The 24,081-nt window shown below is 36.7% G+C and overlaps 1 pseudogene; it reads right to left on the bottom strand.

Moving 5' to 3' along the window:
• The window catches only part of LOC121321104, a 247,435-nt pseudogene that overhangs the window by 117,664 nt on the left and 105,690 nt on the right, over positions 1-24,081 (bottom strand).

The raw sequence follows: 24,081 nt of genomic DNA, 5'->3' as shown, positions 1-24,081 counted from the left end.
TCTGTATGTGTTTCCTCCAAATATTCTCCAGCTCCAACTTAGATGATTTTAGTGTGCCGTTTTTCTCACTGGTGAATATCTTCTTTACAAATTTGAATGGATCTTTATAAAAGTTAGTTCTCGCACGCTTTCTTTTTGTAGCGTTTCCGTAGGAGCTCAGCTCTGCGCAATGTTGAAAACTTATCTTTTATGACCCTTTGTAACAGATCGAGTCCCTCCTCCTGACTTTGTTCTGCTTTTTTCCATTGCTTCCTCAACTGTCTCCTTTCTCTAACCAAGCATTCAATCTCCTGCTGCCGTCTAGACTTTCCAGGAATAGTTTGTACTTTTTCCTTCCTTTTTTCAATTCCAAACCTCTCGCTTCCATATGCATAGATGACGTCCCCAAATTTATCCAGCTTCTTTTTAACTGTTCCATTTAACCTTTCCAAAGTAAAACAGAGATCTGTGTTTACTGTGTCCCACGCAGTTTTCTCACAAGCTCTTGGCCATTTAACTCCAGGCTTGTGTCCGTTGAGGTTCTTTTCTCTCTTACGCTGGTTGTCTGATCGGGTTTGCAAGGATCATTAGGTTCATCACTAGTATCCATGCAAGTCCTCCTCACGTCTATGACAGGGGTGCTGATATCCTGCGAACTGTGGTTTGCTTCCTGTCACTGGATTTCATTCGACTGACTTAATTGACTTTGTAAGAAGTACTGATCAATGCAAGGCCCCTGTCCCTTCTCCTTCAAGCATTTCATTCTCCCATGATGAAACTTCAAACCCCTGACCGTTGTCGCCTTGCTCCAGCCGCAGACACAAACCTGGAGTTCTACGTCTTTGCTAACTGCAGATCTTGAACTAGTCTTTTGTGAAGTACTCTCCATTCTCATATTCGTTTCCGTTCCTAAGTTGTTAACCGTGTTATCCAACTTTGAGTCATCTCCCCCCCCGCTCTCGCAGACTCTAGGGGTATTTTTCTCTTTAATTGGTTAAAACATGCCTAATTCTAAATGTAATCTATGTAGCTAATGTTAAAAAATATTACAGTAATATTGATCATATCTTGAGTCAACGCCCTTCCCCCACTTTTGCCTTAATATTAACTCTACGCCCCCGGGGTGTTGACTCGGCAGAATCCGGTGTATGTGTATGTATATGTATATACAGTGCTCCTTCGCTATAAGTTTACCGAACAAAAACGTTGTTTTTTTGAGACCTGCTATCTGATTATTGACTACTATCTTAGAGAGTCATCATGTTGTACCTTAGACCAATTGAGCCTCTTCATGGAGATTTCAGGCTTGAATTCCTTTTTAGGCCTCATTCCAAAAGGCAGTTTGTTGGGGGGCGGGGAGAAGTTTGCCCCCCCAAACCCGAGTGGAGGTGGAGGAGGGGCCCCAAAGGGCGGAGGCGCTCCAGATGCATGAAGAAGTGAAGCGCGGGGTGGTGGTCGAGGCGCTCCACCACCAGATGCAGGAAGAAGGACCCGCGGGGTGGTGGTCCGCATCGTGGAGTAGAGGGGGGGGGCGGGGTCTCCCCCACCTCCACCTCCCATCTCCCCCAGGTGCAGAGGGGGGTGGAGGTGGAGGGAACTAGTTAAAAGACTTCGAGGTTTGAAGTGATTGGAGGAGCGTCTGAGCTCCGCGTGACTGTCGAAGCATGTCTGAGATCCAACTGTGCCCCGAGACAAACTGCAAAAAAAAAAAAAAAAAAAAAAAAAGATTGACATGGCACATTACACATTATATTGCTTTACTTTATATTCTGGTACTATTTGTATTCAGTCAGTATATAGGTTGTATTTTTATCTGTTTAAAAAATATTCATTTTTGTATTGCAACATATTTTAAAGTTTCATGACAGTTGCTGTCATTTTATTGTAATTTAAAAGAAAAATAAACTTAAGGTCTTAACAACAACTTTGTAATATTTTACAATGATATAACATGCTTTATGATACCTGATATTAACAACCAAACAAAACAGTACACAATAGGGGCCATTATAAGTGCTTACATACAATCTACAAGCAATTAATTGTGCATAATGTAAATGGAACTATGGAATAGGTGTGCATTGTTTGTTGTGCATTGGGTGTTTAATTTGACTTTAAGATAATAAAATAATATTGCAGAAACATTACAATTTTACAACTAATTGTGGCCACCTCGATTTACAAAACAAGTTGTGTAATTACAGAGAATAAGGAAGAATATCACTCAGTAAGATCGCTGTTTCAATTTCTCCTTGTAAGCCAATGATTTTTTGATAAAAGTGTTTAAATCATGCCAAAATTACAGAGCCCTGCCCTACCCCTTCCAGGAGCACCATGTTTTCAACAAAACAAATTATCATCTTAGAAAAAAAAAAAAAAGGATGCATAGTCATTGATAGGGAAACAGACTAACATTTTCTGGGTCAAAAAGGGAAACTTTCACCAGAAATAGCTGGTTCTCCACACAGTATTTGTTGTAATGCAGTACATGGTCCTGCTTTTGTTTAACTGATGAGGGTTTTTCCACGGTTGATGAACAGAAGAACCTTTCTTCAACGTACATCTGCTGCTGACAGATACTTAGAAAGCAGTGATGATAAATAGCTACCAGACAGCTACAGAGATCTGAGGCTGGAGACAGCCTGTGTTGACTCTGAAAGCCTGGAGACTGATCAGCAGGAATACAGTGAAGCTGATGTGCAGACAGCAGTGAGAACCTATAGGTCATGCATGGCAGAGACAGCTAGAGTTATGGCAATGCCAGGTCTGCAATAATGATTCATCCATACTTTAACCTTGAACTGCCAATGCACACACATCAAGCGATTAATCCAATGCTACAGCAGCTCTTTTGTATACCCAAGAGTGACTTCCCGCTTCTGCTTACTCCAACAGTAATTCTGTTGCCAAGCAATGAGATAGTGGCATGAATGGTCCTCATCAATTTTCCCTATCGATGAAGATGGTACCCTGCAACACCTGTACACTAGATTTCAGAAATGCCCCTGCATTAAAATCATGTCCATGGTGTTGCATAGAAGCTTTATGCAACTATATGCAAAACAGATACTGTGAGGTTTATTATGTTCATTTAATGAAACAGCCTTAAGGCCCAGATAGTTATAGATCATCTTCCTTGCCAATGTATGTTTGAATACATTCTTCCGTGTGCATAATAAACCTGGCACTGCAGTATTGTGGCTGTCACTTGTTATTTTTAATTAGCTGTGTTTGTGTGTGTTTCTTTTATTTTTGTGACATGGTTTTATAATTTGACAATGTGTTGTTTTTTTTTTTTGCTTGTTTTGTTTTTTTTTTTTAAAGGGAATCAAATTCTGTAACCAAGGCAACACATCTCCTCAAATTGTGTACTACAGAGCAAACCACTCATTGATCTGTGCAACAGTTTTCAGAGTAAAGAGTTACAAAAGGTCAGCCATGGTCTCTTTGCTGGTACCTCTTGAGGTATAAAACATACACTGCATTTAACAGATACTAGCTTGTTGCTAGTTATTTCTAAGGATTTACACAAGACAGGCGTAAAACTTTAACTATTACCCATGCCCTACATATACATACAGTATGATAAACAGCTGAATTGGTGTTACAATTGTGCTGGATGTGATGTGCAAAACATCTACCATTAATAATGTAATGCTGTTTTGTATCTTGATGAATCAGTAAAGGCGTTGGTATAATTCATTTGTATTCATCTATACAAAAGAGGGAAGCACAAAAGCAAGACCTTATTACTTTCAAAGATGTAAATCCTATTTGTGTACAGTAGTGAGCCAATGAGCCTGGAAGCAATTTCAGAACGCAATTGTTAACACTGTAGTAGCTCCTTGTTTCGGCATGCTAAATGTGTCACAGCAATATGTAGCCGTGGAGCCTTCATAATCCAAGCTTATACTCCACTTCAGCATGCTTTGAATCTGTTTACTTTTCTAAATTGAAAAATTATCAGAGAAAAAGTTCTCACTGAGGTTTGAGTTATCTTTCACTGCAGAATAGCCTGTGCCTGGGGTAGGGTTGAATACATTGCTTAAAGGAACAATTTCCTGTGTGGGGATAAGGATCAATGATTAAATCCAAACTGAGGAGCAGCAGAGTCTGTAGCCTTTGTGGTTAATTACTTGGAAAGTGTTCGACACTGAGAGCAACAACAGGTTTTAAAAATAAGCAATCTGTTTAACTAACACAATCCTAGAGCAAAGGCATAGATGCATCTGGAACAACCAAGTCAAATTCATTATTATACAAACCAAGCTTTTAGCTTTAACTTTAAACCTATGGAAAGAAACAAAAATAGCAACATGTTCAATAAAATAAACGATACAGTATATAAAAAGGCCATGTTAAGACTTGAAGGTATATAGGCAAATAGGGTTCACCGACAGATATTTTGGAAATCAATAAACTCCTTTAAGCACGTTCTACTACCTGGGATCTAAAAGCCTGCAATTCTGCTTCAAGTTCATTGATTTTTTTCTTCCCTTTTCAGCAGTTCAGCTTGGGTCTCTTGTCGAGCCATTAATTCTTCATCAAACTGAAAGACAAAAGTAAATCATTGGTTTAGACTCAAGGACATAACACTATAAAGATTTACTGTGTACAGAAAGTTGTTTCGCAGTTTGTTACCTCTTTTGTATAACCATCCTCTATGAAGAAAGCTATATACCCAGCCATGTGTTATATATACATATCTATATAGATCTATATATATATATATATATATATATATTATATATATATATAATATATATATATATATATATAGACACACACACACACACACTGCTTTGTCAGTGTACCAGTGTAACATTTTATTGAAATAATCATTCATTAAATTCATTCATGGGTCACATGTGTCAGTGGTGGTGGATGCTTCAGAGCTGGGTCATTGAATTTTGCAACATCAAGGGAGCAGTTCCAAGTCGTGAGTGGGAGCATCAGTGTTACAGATATGAGTGAGAGATACACGTTGTTACATTGTAAAACAATGTTGTATACTGTATTTTCTTTAAAAAAATAAGACAGCTTTTCATGGATAGTGAAATGACAGTGCTGTTATTAGTAGAACACATGTAGCCTTAAGTGAGGGAGGCCCAGCACACAATCTCTCTACAGTAATTGACCCTCTTCAGAGTTGAAAAGTAGAACTCAAGAAAATCAATTAAGCCATCTTTTAATCTGAGAATACAGTTAATTGGAATCTTCTTTTAATTAACAACAAGTTAAAATGTCATCTTAAATGATTAAGAAAACTACCTAGAAAAAAAATTGCGCACTTGAGAAAACAGCAATAGTGCTTGCCTTCTGTTCCAGTTCTGAAACTCTCTGTTCACACTCTTCTGTTCTTGCTTTATCGACACAGACATCAGCAGATACAGGTTAAAGACCTTCAGTTTTCATAGTGTACAAAGCTGAGCGTTATCTTTATCCATTCAATTCATCATTTACTGAAAAGACAGAAACAGAACAATGCAACTCACCTATCAGGTGACTGAAATCTACATCACAGCGCTTGCGATATGTAAAGTCTGGGTCTGTACCACTGCGATGTAACAGTATCTGGGAGATGCATTCTTCTATAATCTTGAAATATTGTGGCCTAAAACAGATGAAAAAAACAGATAATGTAAAGGTTAAACAATCCACACTGCTTTATTTTGCTTCCAAGATCAATAGTCAAGGACCAAACTAGCCTGCAGATTTAATTAAAATATGAGTAATAGGCAATACTGCATGTAGAGTTAAGTATATTATAATTGCAGCAGTCTTTCATCGTTTCACCCATTCCAGGTTTTACTACAAGCTTGATTAGCACCACAATGTATAGGTTACAAGCTCAGGTGTGTTCTTTTAAAACGTATAGTAAAACCAGAAGTGGATCAAACTGCTATGCATTGAGTGTTGTATTTCCATCATTGGCGAGGCATTGGATTTTTGTGCCAAGGTAAATTCAGAAGTAATGTGTACACTACCGGTCAATAGTTTTAGAACACCCCCATTTGTCCAGTTTTTATTGAAATTTAAGCAGTTCAAGTCCAGTGAATAACTTGAAATGGTACAAAGGTAAGCAGTAAACTGCCAGAGGTTAAAAAAAAAAGTTTAGGTTACCAAAAACTGAAAAATAATGTATGTTTCAGAGTTATACAAAAAGGCCTTTTTAAGGGAACAAGTAATGGGTTAACAACTTACAGATGTTCTGTAGCAATGGAAGTTAACTAAGCCTTGGAAGTCGATGCTAACAATTCCTACAGGTGTCCCAACTTTTGTTGATTACTTACAAACCCTCTGTATAAAAGCAGTGTTGGAACAGACTGTTTTACTACACCCTCTTAAGCATTATTTGGACAGTATTGTACTTTAGGAAGTAGTATATTGCTATCATAATGGCGAGAAAAAGGCAATTAACAAAGGAAGACAGACAGACCATTATAACCCTTAAAAGTGTAGGCCTTTAGAGAAATTGCAAAGAAAGCCAAGGTGTCAGTGAGTACAGTTTCCTACACCATCAAAAGGCACTTGGAAACTGGAGGAAACTCTGACAGGAAGAGGTCTGGCAGACCCAAAGCCACAACAGAATCTGAAGACAAGTTTCGGAGAGTCAACAGCTTGCGTGATAGGCAGCTCAAAGGACAACCACTTCAAGCACAGCTTAACACTGGTCGAAATAAGCAAGTCTCAGTTTCAACTGTGAAGAGAAGACTTCAAGCTGCAGGTTTGACAGGTTGAGTGGCAGTAAGAAAGCCATTGCTAAGATGGCAAAATAAGAAAAAGAGGCTTGCCTGGGCCATGAAGCACCGCCAGTGGACTACTGAAGACTGGAAGAAGGTCTTATGGACCGATGAATCAAAATTTGAAATCTTCAGTTCATCACACAGGGTTTTTGTACGCCGTCGAGTAGGCGAAAGGATGGTTCCTCAGTGTGTGACACCAACTGTCAAACATGGAGGAGGAAGCGTGATGGTCTGGGGCTCTTTTGTTGGATCCAGAGTCGGCGACTTGCACAGAGTGAGTGGCACCCTGAACCAAAACAGCTACCACAGCATTTTGCAGTGCCATGCAATACCCTCTGGTATACACCTAGTTGGTCAGGGGTTCATCCTACAGCAAGATAATGACCCAAAACATAAGTCCAGGCTATGTCAGAACTACCTTAGAAGAAAAGAACAAGACGGTAGTCTTCAAAGCATGGAATGGCCAGCACAGTCTCCAGACTTAAACCGCATCGAGCTGGTTTGGGATGAACTGGACAGAAGGGTGAAAGCAAAGCAACCTACAAGTGCAACACATTTGTGGGAACTTCTGCAACAGTGTTGGGAAGAACTTTCCGAACAATATTTGATTTCCATTGTAGAAAGAATGCCACGAATGTGTTCGGCTGTTATATCTGCAAAAAGTGGCTACTTTGAGTCAAAAATTTAGATTACATTTTGTTAAACAAAAACGATTCCATGATTTCTTTTTTGTCTCCAATTGTTTGTTCTATCCTTTAATTTCAGAGTACATTGAGACATTAAACTGCGTAAATTTCAATAAAAACTGGAAAAATGGAGGTGTTCTAAAGCTTTTGACCGGTATTGTATATTAATGTCAATTTCCTACATCAAACTCACAGGCATTTTAATTTTATTATTGCGCTTAGATCATTACCCAGACAGCCCCATCCTCTTTTAGGACATCACAGTTAATTAAAACGATTAGAGAACACATTCAATAAAAAGACAAAAAAAAAAAAAAATACATTACTAAATGCATTTAGTCAGGGGTTTCTCTTACTACAGAGTGCAAGAAAGCTTTGTAAAACGGATGCATTTGGGCTGTTATTTGTGTCCTTGCAGCAACTTCAATCACTTTGTTATTGCAGCAATTGTTTATTTATCCATTTACTTTTTCCTGGAAAAGGGGGGGGGGGGGGGGGGGGGGGGGGGGGGGGGGGGGGGGGGGGGGGGGGGGGGGGGGGGGGGGGGGGGGGGGGGGGGGGGGGGGGGGGGGGGGGGGGGGGGGTGGGGGGGGGTGGGGGGGGGGGGGGGGGGGGGGGGGGGGGGGGGGGGGGGGGGGGTGTGACAATGTTCCACAGGGGGGGGGGGGGGGGGGGGGGGGGGGGGGGGTGGGGGGGGGGGGGGGGGGGGGGGGGTGGTGGGGGGGGGGGGGGGGGGGTGTTATGGAATGGTTTTCATGTACATCACCTTCGGCCACATTTTTTTAAAACCGTTTGTGTAAATATACATGCAGTCTAAAATCGATACATAAATAGAAAACGTAATGTGGTACAATTATACAGTGACTGATGGGATATACAGGCGTTAAGTGAAGCTCCACTTAGTATTTGCTATATATTCGCTGCAAGTCTCTCTCAGCAGTAATGTGAGTGGATTCAGGGGCTACTGGCATTCTGACAAGTCTTTCACCACAATTCAGTTACTATATATTTATTTAATACAACATGAACAGTGTAATAATAAAAAAAAGCCTCTGAAAACTAGCGTTTTATTTTGCCTTTAAACCAATTTAATTTAACTCCACCTTTGGCTTTCAGCACGCATTGCACGCTTTGAGGCATTGACCAAATATCGTACTGAACATTGTTTTGCCTTTTCTCCGTTTGAAATTGCCTGTTATTTTTTTTTATTTCAAAAACATCTTGTCACGGTGCTCCCAGTTTAACGTCTGGATTTTGGGCAAATCATAGAACACTTGCTTTTTTCAAGCCCACGAGATTTTTGTCTGCATGTTAAGAGGTGTTACATCAGAAAATATAGGTCTTTGTCAATATAGACAGATTATCAGTAGGCATTAGAAACAATGGTTAAACATAACAAATTATTATTAAACCATCAGAATAACATGATATTGCAACGGTGATACCCTTACCTTACAAAATAGTCGTTCTGGATTAGCATCAAATGCTGTAGAATGGAGAGAAAATAACCTTCTGCATCCGTATCCTTTACCATGTTCAGCACCATGTGGTAGACATCATTGACATCAGTAAGCCAACGTTAAGGAAAGGCGCTGTCACGTGCAGCTACTAACATTGTTATCCATATTGCTTGGGTGTCCCCATGGTTTACCTTGTAAGAAGCTTCGCTACTTGAAGTGCAGGGGGAGCCAAAGTGAATGTGGTTTGAATCACACACATGCCAACTTGCCAGTCTTAGATAGGGTCCCAGAGGGGGTGCTGCATTGGACTTTGCACTCCCATAGGGTTAAGGAGGAAGTTAGCAGTGGCTAGTTCACCTCCCTGTACCTGACCGCAGTGACCACTTCTGCTCAAGTGCGATTCTTGATGGAAAATTAGATACATTATTAATAAAAAATACTTTAAAAAATAAAAATAAACCCTAGATAAACCCTCAAAACTAACAAAAACTTAGCTATAACAGCAATATCAAGAAACATTTACATAAGCAGGGATCAGTGACTTGAAATATAGCTAATTATTTTTTTTCTGTTCATCGAATTTAGAATTCAAATTATTCCACTAGTGTTACTGTTTAGTTGATAACAATTGTGCTTGTAATCCCAGATATGGTGGTTTTAATCTAAACTACAAGCAGCTTTATATACAAAAATAATAATAATAATAATAATAATAATAATAATAATAATAATAATAATAATAAATAATAATAATAATAATAATAATAAAATGCAGAGTTAGCCTTTCAATTCTGGAATCCTGGGTTTAGAATGTCATGGACACAAAAGAACATGAGATCTCAATAACCCACAGTGAACAGCAGTCACAGAAGCAGTACAGGGCAGGCTTCAGGTTTGTTCACAGGGCAAATGTGGGGGAGCTACTTGAACAGACTTATCCACAAAATACTTTTTATGAGTAACAACAATGCACAAAAACACTTAATAATATTATATCATTAGTTCTACAGTGCTATATTATGCATTCTTTGTATGCAAGATCTGCAATGCTTAAGAAATACATGTATCACAAGAGTGATGTACTAGATATAGTATGAATAGTTTGAGGTATGAGTTATATGATATATGATATATAATGAAGATCATTTGATAACCCACACGTATGGAGTGCTCATCTAGATCTACTGGTTAAAAGGATATTCCAATTCACATCTAATATCCTCTAGACGATGAGAGAACTCAATCATATCTTCTTCTTTGTGCTCTTCAAACACTTTGAGCTGGATGTCCAGCGCATCACTTTTAATGATATTCAGATGCTGCAAAGGAATAAAAAAAAAAAGGTGCAGTAAAAAAGGGGTGAGGTTTTATTATTTTAAAAACGTTCTCTTATCCTTACAATTTACACATCAGTAGATCCTCTATTCTGCTAGCTATGCTGTTCCCCCTTTCAGTTAACCCAGATGGATGACTGCCATATTAAATTATAAAAAAGGGACATCAATCTTGCATCAATTTAAATGTGTACCATCCTACATCCTGTTAGCCTGCAAAGAAAGGGGAATACAATGCACTTTTGTTACACAGAAAAAAAAAAAGTAAGATGGAACAAAATGGTGCACAATAATAATACAAAAACCTCATACAGGTTAATACATTATTCGGAAAGGCATTTTATCATTTTTCACTCAAGTGGACAACTGATTTAAATATTAATACAGAGTCAGTCTACAGGGCACTTACTGGCAATATCGCTTTCAGTCCACAGCGCATAAATTCATTTCTGATGTGAAGCCTGAAGTCCAAATCATCAGAAGATGTAACAAGAGCATTGATGAGCTGCATACAAGCCTCCTACAGCAGAACGCAGTCAGAAAATTGAAGTTCAATGTTAAAAGGACACAAATGTAGCAGTATTGTGATTTTTCACACATTCCACTTTTATTGCCATGTCTATTTACATTTTTAAAGCAAGCAAGCCATACTATTTTCAACACATCCTATTTCTTACAAGGCAGAGTGTATACATTCTATTACCCCCACACTGCTGCAAGCGAAATCACTTCATGCCAAGTGTTGCCAAATTTAGTTAAACAAATCTGTTGCAAAGTAAACACAAATACCAAGCTAGAAAAAGTATCCCTTAATTTGCAGATTGCTACACTTACATATTGCGGTCAATATTTAAAACCACTCAACAATAAACCCAAAGCACTTGATATCAACCTTCTCCAGCTGCCAGTTGCCATATCTTGTTAGAACACAAACACAAAGAAATGAGGGGAAATATCCATGTTATCAATGCCAAAATGTACAGTTCAGTCCCACATAAATGTGCATACCCATATCCCTTATAGTATTATAGTTGTCAACATGCTGCAGTCTTCATTGTAAGCAAGTTGAGCCACCCCCTGCAGCGTCAACAGCTTGACCAAGTCTGGGTATGGAGCCCACAAGAAGCTGGAACATCTCCTGAATTATCTGGGACTGTTTATCTTTAAATTCAATGCTGAGTTTGGGTTATCAGCAACTTGGATAGTTGGAAAAATCATGATCTACTGCTGTTTATATCATTATTTGCCATGTTTACTAACTATTCCAGCTACGCATGAAAATGTCACTTTTTAGCCACTTTAGATCACTATTTACCATGTTTACTACTAACTATTCCAGCCACGACATTTGAACCTTCGATCTCCAGGCTATAGGGAGCATCCTGCTCTCCATGCAGAGCAACTGGATGCGCCACTCGGGAGCCCCTAAGTTTTCCATTTTCACAGTTGCAGAGTGGAAATGTCTAAAATCACCTTAATCCAGAAATTCTGCTTTTTGGAGTCTTCAGAAACAGGACCCATTGAAAAAGGATGAAAAGGGACTGACTTGAGTCTGTTACTATTAGGCAAATAGAAACAACAAGAGAGTTGTACAAAACTACACATTACAGTAACTGGATATTAAGAAATGAAATAAACAATGTTGATTTTTAATTAGCTCCAACATCAAGGGTGCTACAAACAAAAATAATATGAAATAAATACAGGTATTCAAAAACAGACTATAGTACTTCTACATAAAAAAAAAAAAAAAAAAAAAAAAGGTGGATATGTTGGGTATATTCTTGTGAATGTTAAACCTCCTGTAATTTCATACAGGATCTGAAATGCATTCAGCATCTGTTGTGATATAAACATAAAGCATCACAACTACACTGGTATCCTGCCGAACCACGCTGTGCTTCCTTTCTACCTAGCTGCTTGTTGATGATCTGCCTACATGCTTCATCTTGTAGACAGCTAGCTACATGGCAAAATTAAACAAATGGAGCACATTTTAAATTGCTAAAGAAAAATGGCTAAGGACAAAACCTTCAGCTTTCAAAGGCAGGGCCGTTAACAAACGAGAGACCACTTAAAATTAAAACTGCGTTATAGAACATGACTTGAGGGATTTTCATTATTATTATTATTATTATTATTATTATATTATTATTATTATTATTATTATTATTATTATTATTTTTAATATTTTTATAAATCAATCCAGAGTGCAAAGCCCGTGGTAAAAAAGGAACACACAATCAGCTACGAGATACAAGCCAGTCTATATAGTGTGCCGAGGCATATTGTTAAACACAAAATCTGATTTGATCTTTCTGTTAACGCTGCTCCCAAATAAAGGTGCTTATTAACATAATTTAGTAAGCGCATCCCCTTAAGCCCAACAGCAGATGGGTTTCCTTGATACATTTGTAACACTCTAATGTACACTGAATAACGAGTTAAGATTGCAAAGCAAAATTTAATCCAGAATACATTAACTTTATTAAAAAAATAATGTTTAAAAAATACACAATCATGTATGTATTACTTAATTGATCTATCCATCCAACAGCACAGGGAATACCAATAAAAATGCCTTAAAGAATAAAAAAATCCAGTAGCAAAATGTATTAAATATGATCTTCTTAGATGGGGTGGACTGCTACCATTATTACCGTGTATCAACCCATAAGTTCACATCAAGTTATATGTCATCAACATTTAACAAAGTTTAATTTTGGAAGACGACTGACAAGCACTACTAAATATTGAAGCCATAATTTTTGATCAAAAGAAGAGTATTTAAAGTTTTAGTTGATGGATGAAGCTTGAAGACAGTGTTACTATTTAAAAAATAAAATAAAATAAAATTCTGGTACTTCGGAAACAAAGGGTCCATACTGCAAATGTTGCAGAAGCAGATCATTCTTTTCATGCACAGTGTGTGTGGGAGATGTTCATTTAACTGTTGTTAACCCAACTTTACAAGATTAAAGGTTATGTCATACGATCTTTAATCAATATGTGGAGTAAAACCCAGCTCTTTGCTTTCATTTTTCTTTACATGAAGAGAGGCATGGTTTTCCATTTACCTATTACTCTTTGAATGGCAATAACGTGGGTGCTTAGCAGTGATGGCACTAAAACACTGTATAGTGTGCAGTCTCCAATGTTTGAGCCAAGACCATCAGACAATATTAATACAGAATGCTCTTCAGATTAATTCTATTCACTGCAATTGCAACAATGAAATGCCAATAACAATGATGTGGGTGTGTGTGTGTGCAATTCCCAATTCAATTGCTTCAAGGTGTGATATCCTAACTGTAAAATGATTAAAGATAATTGTGTTAAAATCACTAAAAGATAATAACCAGTATTATAAATATAGCAACCCAGGAAAAGCAAATTATTATTATTTTTTTTTTTTTTATACACACACACACACACACACACAATTCAGGGACATCTAAAGTATTTAATATTATGTATTTAAAAATAATAACCTGATGTATCAATAAAGCAAGAAAAGCCTGCAACCATGAAATGCTTTACGTCTGTAATTCATTGTTTCTTAGTTTTTTCACTCATTTTTTCATTTGCTTTTGGCACATTTTATTGGACGTATTCCAGCTTGACAGACTTTTTGTTTCTCCCAACAGTTGAGGCCAAAAGCATAATAAACAAAAGATTCGTTATTGCAAAGCACACAGGACCAACCTTGCACATTAGCTTCCCTGACAGAATTTATCTTAGTAGTCAGGCAAAGTATTTGACTAAGTATGAACAGAACCTGGCACACGGGGGAAAAAAGCATACCTGGTTCCCTTATATAAATGTGCATATATGCTACCCTATCACATACACCAAGTTATACTATATAGAATATTAATACTTGTGTATACTGAACACCTTCTAAAGTATAATATTGTACATGCAACCTGCCTACAGATGCTTCTAAATTTTGTAAATGGGAGTGCAATATATTCTGAACATTAAAATAATGATTATTATCAATCCACTCCTTTTGTATTTGTTGCTTACATCTAGGACAACTTCCACTGAAGTAGTACTGGAGTACCAGATAGACCAAAATATGAGATCCCCTTTTTTCATTTAGCAGGTACAGTAGGTTGGTAGGGAGTCAGAGCAAATAGTGTAATTACTTTGAGATGTAATTACACTAACACCCCCCCACCCCCATTGCCTGAGGTTAGTGTACATTTCCCCACCACCCATCAGGGAAATATTATGCTCAACACAAATTTGCATTTGAAAAGCTTTTAAAAAATAGATGTTTAAACTAGTAATTTTCTTACTTGAAATGTCTAAAAAATTGTTCATGTCAAATGATTGTCTTCAGAAATGTTGCGGCCTCCAGTGACAATGCAGAATTACTGCAGGCAATTTAATAATGAACCAAAACACAAAATCCCCAAAAGCAGCCACTGTGTTATCGAGCACACGATGATTAGGCATCTCGTTCAGGTACCGGTGGTTGATAACAAATAACAATCACTTAACCAAACCTTCAAATTCAGACGACTTCTGGAGGTACTTTTATACATAGCTTGAACATTTTCTTTTCAATGGAAGGCAAAATGACAGTCTTGATTGGTCCTCTGTTGAGCTTAATCATTGCCAGGCACTCTGGCATGGAGGTAATACGAGCCTGGAGCGTGTTATTTTAGCATTAACGAACTACATGGAGGTCTTTAACTGGTACAAAATGACCTGTAGGGGTGGTTGGGCGAGATGCCCAAAGGCACTTACAGAAAAGTTTGTCAAGTTTCCTTACACATTTTACCTTAATATCTCAAATATAACAAATAATGTGTGTATGAACTTAGGAAAGCCTCCCCCACTTTCCCCAAGAGGCGTATTGATGAAATATTAAATATGCACACAACGGTTTGAGTGAAGAGAAAAAAAAAATTAAAAATCGAAGCATCACAAGCATACAGCCTTCCAGTCCCAGTAATGACAGTCTAAACAATGCGGTATAGGTCAAGTGTTAGTTTCAAAATCAGCTGAAAGCGACATTAATGATCACACATGCCAAAGAAATGACAGCTGTAAGGCTTTTGTCTGTCACAGATCTATCAAATCTAAGAGCAGGTCCATCATCTGAGATGGAACAGAATTAGTTTTCCATGAGGGATTTGTATGCATGTCTTCAATAAACAACTATATATGTCAGCTATTAAAGTTTTAATTAAACACTGCTGAATACAGTGATTAAAAAACAAACAAAAAATCATAACCGGCTTAGTGGTATTTTAACCCTTTCATGCATGACTACCTCATATGGGGACTGATACAAAATACAAAAATAAAAACTCTTCTAGTCTTTATATGGGGACATATGGAAGATACAAATGCATTATGAAATAATATGGAGGAGGCCACGTTTCCCCTTATAAAAGCAACTCAAACAAAATTGAAAACAGTTTTAATGAAAAATATGAAAGGTTTAATAATTCTGCTTAAACCTAGGAACTCCTCCTCCTTTTCTTCTTCTTCTTCATAATAATAATAATATGTGATCATTAAAACTACAGGTAGACCCCATGCTTTACACAAAACAAGGTCAATTTAGACAAGGAGTCTGATCACAGGTATAAGAGCTAGCTGGTTCATCCTCAGCTAGGATCAGTAGGCTATGGCAAATAAGAGCCTAAAAGATCTTTTACACCACAGGGAAGGGAAAGGAAGAAGAGAAAAAAAAAAAAAAAAACACATAACATTTTTTGTTTTTACAAGAGGATTACTTACTTGCAACAGCACTGAGTGGTCACGCAGGCCTTCAACTATGGGATGAAACCTTTCAATGTTTCTAAGTTCCGCAGCAGTAGTTATTGCTTCCAGAACCTTTTCAAGGCTAAATAGAAAAGTGAATCATTATTAAATATAGCAAATCATATGAGAAGTTGCAAATCTGCTCTCAAGTTCCACCTTATTGTATATAAAAAAAGAAGCACTTGACTAGGTAATGCTATTCTGTGCAGATCAACAATAGCATTGCTGCCTGCATCACAGCAAAAAAAAACAGCAGGATTCAAAAGAATCCTGGTCCCATATGCAGTTTCACCAGCAGAAAACGACGTGCCTAATTCAACTGACAATATATAAAACAAAAACACAAAATTCAATATTGGCCTCTGAGATAAATATAGAAAACTATCAAGTAAAACATTGAAACAGGCAACTTCATAGGCAGACTTCTCATGTTAACAAAGCCACACTGCTGTGAAGAACGTATCTGATATTATCATCAGCATTTATGAGCAATCATCAGTCTACAGAACGTTTCAAAATGTTTTTCTCTTGGTCTGTTTTCCTTGCGATTTTCAACACTGCAGACATGAATGAAGGGCTAGAAAAAAATATCTCAACTCAAAACTGTGGACCGCTCTATCAGTATAGGAAAAAACACTTGACCTGAAAACAACAGACCAGTAAACTAGTCTATATGTTCATTTTTATTTCCCATTATGGTGATACTGAAACTATTAGTCTTTCTGTAAAGTTACAGGATTGTTCTGTATAATGATCTAGAATCGACAATCCACAAGATGATACAACATGTAAATAGTTAAAATAGTAGTAATATAAATTATTTAATTTATTAATTCAAAACGAAATAAATTTTTGATTAAAACAGTTGGCCTAATTCTAAACTACGCATTAGTGTTAAGTTCAGATGGATGATGCATCTCCCATTAAAAACTGCAGCTGAACCAGAGTCAACACATTGTTTTCTCACAATACTTACGTATTTTCCTCACCGACGATGCAAATTGCAGACAGTAGCTTGACCACATCTGTCATCATGTTAGGCTGCCTTGGTTCGATGGCTCTGGCCAGCAGGGAAAGGCTTTTCTCCTCCCCCAGGATCCTCTCCAGCCCATACTTCATTCACAAGAACAAGGTTAAAGAGATATTAAACAACTGCAACAGAAATAAACTATACTTGATCTATTGATTAATATCTCGATTGTAAACAGAAATGCACATGTCATCGACAGTAGTATGGCCACATAGAGCGATTCTTCTAATGGCCAAAGGGCATGCTTCTCCCAGTAATTATCCTCCCAAGGGGAATACAATTAAGCAGTAACACCTTTAGGAGCAATCTTGACTAGGTTCTTCTGTAGCTACATCAATATCAAATGATATGCCTGAAGCTGTAAACGCCAATGTAAAATCTGTGCAGGTCTGGTTTGGGAAATGAGGAGCCAGCCCATTGCGATTCGCTGAGCATGATCGATAAAAAGACCACTTTTATAAAGATTCTTTCACAAGAACTGCATTAGTGCTTCATTTTTAGATGGGGAAATCCTAGGATGTAGTTATTTTTTTGTCAGTCTATTTGCAGTTAGAGTAGAACAGTGGTTCATGCATCTTTGCTATATAAAACTGGTGTCACGCAGCTCTAATTATTATTATTATTTTTTTTTTTCTCACCTTAATTCAACAGTTTACTTCATCAATTCATTCTTTTAATGATCTTCAGAATGCTGGTTAGTAGCACACTGGAATCCAAGGACAAATGTTAAATAAGGCCAGGTTGCATATAACTTTGTCCTTGGATAAATGGATGATCGTCATTTGAGGAATGTAAATCAGTGACTATATCTAGACATTATATAGTATCTATATATATATATATATATATATTATATATATATATATATATATATATATATATATTATATATATATAACAGCAATTAAAAGCTAACGAAACCAGAGCCTAAAGGCTGAAACGACAACCTGGATTACATTCATGGGATTCCACTGAGGATCCAAATCCTTCCTTATTGAATAAAAGTATAATGTTCCTTTAATTAGCCATGATTTCAAAGGTTGAAGGCACAGTGAATGTTTACTGAACCCTACAGGAACAGGAAATAACTACAATGCTCAAAATGAAGTAGAGAACTAATAGAACTAAAAGTAATCATTCACTACGTAATTCAATGTATTTTGAAATCCATTTTCTTAGACGCCATCAAGATATCAGTTCATTAACAGGTTTCATTATGTGCTCCAACAACCATGTCCCCAAACTGAATATTGTTAGATGTAAGAAAAATACTCTTCAAGTGCAGGATTTCCTTTGCTCAGCTGAGACCGGATCAATGGTTATTTAACACTAAACATGTAACACCAGGAGTTAGAAACTGTTTTTGTAAAAAGATTATTATTTTCAATAAATCTTAAAACTGATTCCTCTGGCATATTTTTTCACTTTACAGCAATTTGTTCAAAATTAAATATTTACGGCTATAAAAAAAAAAAAAAAGGAATTATAGATGATTCCCAGAGCCAAGCAACAAGATTTCATTAACTAGGTTTTCAACTGCAGATGTTTTACATAAATCTTCACAGGGAACTACTATGAATAGTTTTCTTTATGTGCTATTTATTATGCATTTTATCTAACTGCAGTTTTACTCCATGTGTCATTATGCTAGTAAAAAGTAATAGAATTCAACAAATTAAGGATAAGAGTAATTTCTGATTTGACAGCTGGCTTGCTTCCAGCTTGCTTGATTTCACTGTTTAGTGATTGCTAGTGCTGAACAGTGTACCACAATCCAGACACAAGCCCGGATGAGATAATGGATAGCTGCTCGGAATAGGAAACACATAATGCAACCTGTTAAAACCCTGAATACATCCCAGAATAAAGGTCTTCACTAGCCTCTCAAGGAAATAAAACAATAGGATGCTGGGATCTGTTCACAAAGCTTTAAGTCCACAAAATATTTCAAAATGTTATTGCGTTTCTAGTTTAACAACCACCCTAAAAGAATATCAAATATTTTTATAATAATGTTTTCCCCCTAATATTTAACTTACAGTCTGACTTGGTGTTTTTCTTTTTTTTTTTTTTTTTTTTTTTTAATTTTAAGCCCCTAGATTGTGGGTTGTATATTGCACCAAACAGATTAGCATTCTTTACAAGTGACTGGATAGAGTAAGCATTCGTACTCAACACTAGAATTGATTACTTAAAGCTCTCATTGGCTGTACCCAAAGGTGAAACATCAAAACAGAGCTGACAACCACTCGGGTCCAAAATACCGCTTTATACTGAAGCTGGATATAAGTTATTGTACATCAAAGAATTACATAAATCAGAAATCAAATATGTTCTCTTTCAGTCAATATTGACTTAAAAAGTAAGAGATTCCCAAAAAACTAGATAGATGCTCATAAAGATATGTTAAATAGTGTTAGTATTTTAGGGTGAAAAATTAATGTTTGGAAACTAAATTATATAAAGTGAAGCTATGCACAACAGGTGAAACGACCTAGGAAGTGTAAGTGTAACAGACTTCCTGGCAGGCAAAAAAGCAAACAGATAGCTTTCTTTTACCTAGTGTAAAACAAATGTCATGTTTAAAAAACACAAACACGTTTAAATAAAACTTAAAGATACCATACTATAGGGTTCTTTCAAAACAGCACATTTAAGACCTAACCTGTACAGTGAATGGAAGAGCAGGAGAGGACAGATTGGTCAAAGTATTTTGTTAGCTGCAAATTATAATATACCACTACTTGGAAACATAAACTAATGTAATAACTGTCTAAGAATAAATCCATGTGTCAATAATTCCGTTGCAAATGCAAAACCTTGTCTTACCGTGCTGCAATGTGCTTCCCTCATTATGAATTTCTATGCATTGTCTTTTCAATCATCCACAGATGACCAGACTGTTTAGGCAATTAATGAAACATTTACCAGAATAAAAAGGTCAAACACCTAAACTTGGTGATTTAAGTTTGCTAGTCAGTTTATGCCATCACCCCTTCCAGACAAACTCATCTGTCAATTCAACATGTATGACATTGCCGGTTCAGTTAATTATTTACTGAATTTAGTTTTCAAATACATCAGAGAACAGTATTTAAATGCATCAGTAAATATAATCTCTCCTACACTGTCAGTCAGTTGATCAACTAGTGTGTTGAAAAACCGGTTGTTTATTTGATATGATTAACTTTGTGTAAAGTGTGAATAGGAATAGTGCTCTTAAACACACAGATAATGGCGCTAACCAGCATCAGTTACCTTAGATGGCCACAAATATTTGAAATTCCATCTTCACACAGATCAATAAGCCAATGCCATCCTGCAAACTCTTCAGGTCGATAGGAACTAGTCAGAGTGTGCACAAAGCTTTACAGCAAATCTTAACAGCTCACTTAAAACATTAAATAGCACCTAACATCAATCTACTTTGTCAGAATCAACCAGCTCCTTTCAGTGTAAATTAAACTTTGAAAGGTGTACCCAGGCCACTTACTAGTTTCCTTTGTCATGTCGATTTTAAGATGCAAATCAACAAGTGTTTTAACCTTTTACCTATTAGCTGCATTATTTACATTCTGTCGCATTATCCTTTTGTTACTTCATAATGGCCCTGACTGCTGTGTACAAGTAACTTGCAAGTAGAATAAAAATGACATGTTTAATGTTTTTAAAACAGCATGTTAAAGTAATAATGGAGCGCCAAAGAATTCACTCCTGATCGTACGACACCCTGACATCCACACAGCATCGTGTACCCTGCCCAAACTCATTTAATAAGGACAACACAATGATTTATCCTTGAGGAATTTTAACCCTGTTGCCAGGCGTATCCACTACATTAATGATTAATCATAGACTAACAAGGTCAGCTGCTCTGAATCTGATCATATTTGCTGAATGTGACCAGTACATAAAACCGATGAAGAGGCCAATATCATCCACTATAATAATTACACTGTGTTACCTTATTGTTCATGAAGGCCTTCAAGCACTGTATGACTTTATGTTGACTCTTCTTTTCAATCTTGTCAAATTCTTGACTTTTGTGGGAAAGAAAAAAAAAAACAGCAGGTTTAATTAGAAGGATTTGTGTAAATAAAATGTGTAATTATTGCTCAAGATTAAATAACTGAAGACATGAACAACTCACTGTAAAAGGAAAAGTAAAGTAGGTCTTACTGTTTTTTGTAAAGTAATCTCTCCAAAGTGTCCAATAGTAGTCCCAAGCCTTCATGGCCAAAACTCTGTACCCAGCTGTAAAACAGACAACGAGAATTAAAAAAAAAAAAAAAAAAAAAAAACACACCAAGCAATTGTGTTTGATCAGGTCCTCAGGTTTCACGGGATACTGGATCACATACATAATGAACTAAAACATTAAATACACTTTACAAGAGGACTCGAAGCAAGAACAGCTTTCTTTTTGGGCCCTTGTAAGAATGGATCCAAATGTTAGCCCAAAACTAAAGAGAGTCACACCACCTACTGCAAAGTTCCCCAAGAAATATCCTGCTATCTTAATCAAAATGAACATCTGAGACTATGCCCTCAACTGAATACTGATATCTCCAATGAGCCGCCATGGTTACCTTGGCTTTGAACATACCATCGTGTATTGTATAAACATTAAACCCACTCTGTGTTAAACACCACCCATATAAACGTAACCTGTTAATCCCACAGGGATGTTTTAAAACAGCTCTACACAGTCAGTGGTGGCAGAGACATGCACACTACTCTACATGTTACAGTCTTGTTATACACGTTGGCACAGATGCTCAGAGACAGGCCACAGCTGTGCATGAAGACTGTTACCAGGAACAGCACGATGTTAGACCTGGGACACAGAGAGCTCACTCAATGTCTTCATACATGTATGGTGACTTCTTCAAAGCCTTTAAGTCTGGATTTTCCACTTTCCCTTATTAGGTTGTGTTGAAAATGCCTTCAATTAAGTTAAATATCCCAGTCTAAAAAAAAAAAAAAGAAAGCCAAAATATGAAAAGGTTGTTAACACATATATTGAATAATTTTAGCCTTACTACAATTAGTTATGCGTTACGGCAGAGAGGAAAATAGGGCCTGACGTATAAAATGCTTTATTTAATTAGCATTTATTAAAAAAAAAAAAAAAAAACATCATTTAATGTGGCCTAAGATAATATATATATATATATATATATATATATATATATATATATATATATATATATATATATATTATCCCTACATATTTACATTTTTAGAATGCTCCCAAGAGATGACTTAATTAAGTGATGTTAATTAAGGGATCAGTGATGCTTTACTGTTTTACCCTCGTTCCTGTTCCATAAAACCTCAGGTAAAGATTACTGAATTCATGATTCAAGATCAGATGTTAGACTCTGTTATAAATACACATACACACTGCTGCCTAAGTTGAGCCAGACAAAAATACCTTGATTTAAGATCACTTTGAACTATATGCATTTAAAAATATCTCCATCCTTATTGAGGAAAATACTATATTGACAGTAGAATATATCTTGAAGAAAAGAAAAAAAAAAGTATTTTCTGTATTTGGGTATTGGTTTTCTTCATAGATTAAAAAAAAAAAAAAATCTATTTTAAATAACCAATTTTCAAAATGCTAACCTATTGGTCTGAAATTGAATAAAAGCCTGCTGAAAATATGATGCGATTGAAATGCTAAATGGGTTAAGTGGTCTCTGCTCTATCCCTCTGAGGCCTATGTCACTATTATTGTGAGTGAAATGAGAATGCTGAGCCCAAACCAACATTGTTAATCTGGACAGGCTTACCCTCCATTTCCAAAGATCAGGTTCTTTGGCAGAGTACAAATGAAAGTGCTGTGCCGAGTTTAACATTTTATTATTTAAAAGGGCAGAGTATTTTTTAAATGTAGTATTATTATTTTTAAGTGGATCTCATCTTAGAATCCGTCAAATCCAATTACACAATGACTGGGTACCTGCACTGTTCCAAATCACCCTATACAGATGAGGAGCTCAAGTCAAGGACTCCTAGAATCCAGCTGTTTAACTGAGGGTTACACTAACTTTCTCGCTATATAGTACACTTGTTCTATACACTATACTATGGTCATTGTTCAGGTGAGACTGATAAAAGTATACAGAGGATATTCCAAAAATGTTCCTCGAGTGCTATATTTATTGCACTCAAACAGTACTTTATGAATGTTCTATTTTTTTTTCCCCTCTCTCAGTAGCATGTGAACAGTGACCGTAGAAACACTGAAAGACAGACCACTATTTTAAAAGTCACATGAGCACAATGCGGAAGCCACCTTTGGTCACAGGTCAGTGAAGTGTAGAACTCGATTTTGCCAGATTCCAGAAACATTGAAATGGTATGTGAGATTTTAAGAGGTTTTTAAATGCATCCTAAAAAATGGCTATAATTCCATGCGTGCGAGTGCAAGCATTCCAGAACTGCATCCAAGTGTCAATTTAACATGCATGTTGAATCACCGGATTGTGAAATAATCCACTGCCATACAGCTATATCCACTGACTGGATGGTGTTTCACACAACAGCCATTACACCCAACTATCGGAAAACTTCATGAGCGCCGTGAAGAACCCGGAGAACGTAATCAGATTACTCTTGTTTACTTCAATAGTCAAAGCCCTTTTCTAGCCCTACTCTTTTTCAAATCTTCCTCTGTATAAAAAGGTTCGGGAAGAGCTTTATTTCAGATCAATCCATGTACCAGTCATTTCTGACCAGGCCCAATAGATAGATGAATAAACCGCTCATTTAATACATAGCACACCATACACATGCAACCTTTCAGTTTCACACCAAAGGTCAGCAGCTTCTTTTTTGTTGTTTGTTTGTTTTTTTTTAATGTATTTTTTACACATACTTTTTTTTTTCTTTTTGTTTAGTTTTATTAAATAGGATTCAGAAGAAAAATACAAGTTAATAGTTTAACCTCTATTGATTTCTGAGTCTTGTGAAATATGAAATGTTATGCTTCCATAACTTCAAAAACACTCATAGACCCTAAGGTAAAAGTTAAAATCAGAACATCTCCTTG

Source organism: Polyodon spathula, chromosome 9, assembly GCF_017654505.1.
Source record: "Polyodon spathula isolate WHYD16114869_AA chromosome 9, ASM1765450v1, whole genome shotgun sequence".
In the NCBI taxonomy this organism is placed as follows: domain Eukaryota; kingdom Metazoa; phylum Chordata; class Actinopteri; order Acipenseriformes; family Polyodontidae; genus Polyodon; species Polyodon spathula.
The sequence above is the reverse complement of the archived record's forward strand: the minus strand, read 5'-3'. Positions and strand labels throughout refer to the sequence as shown.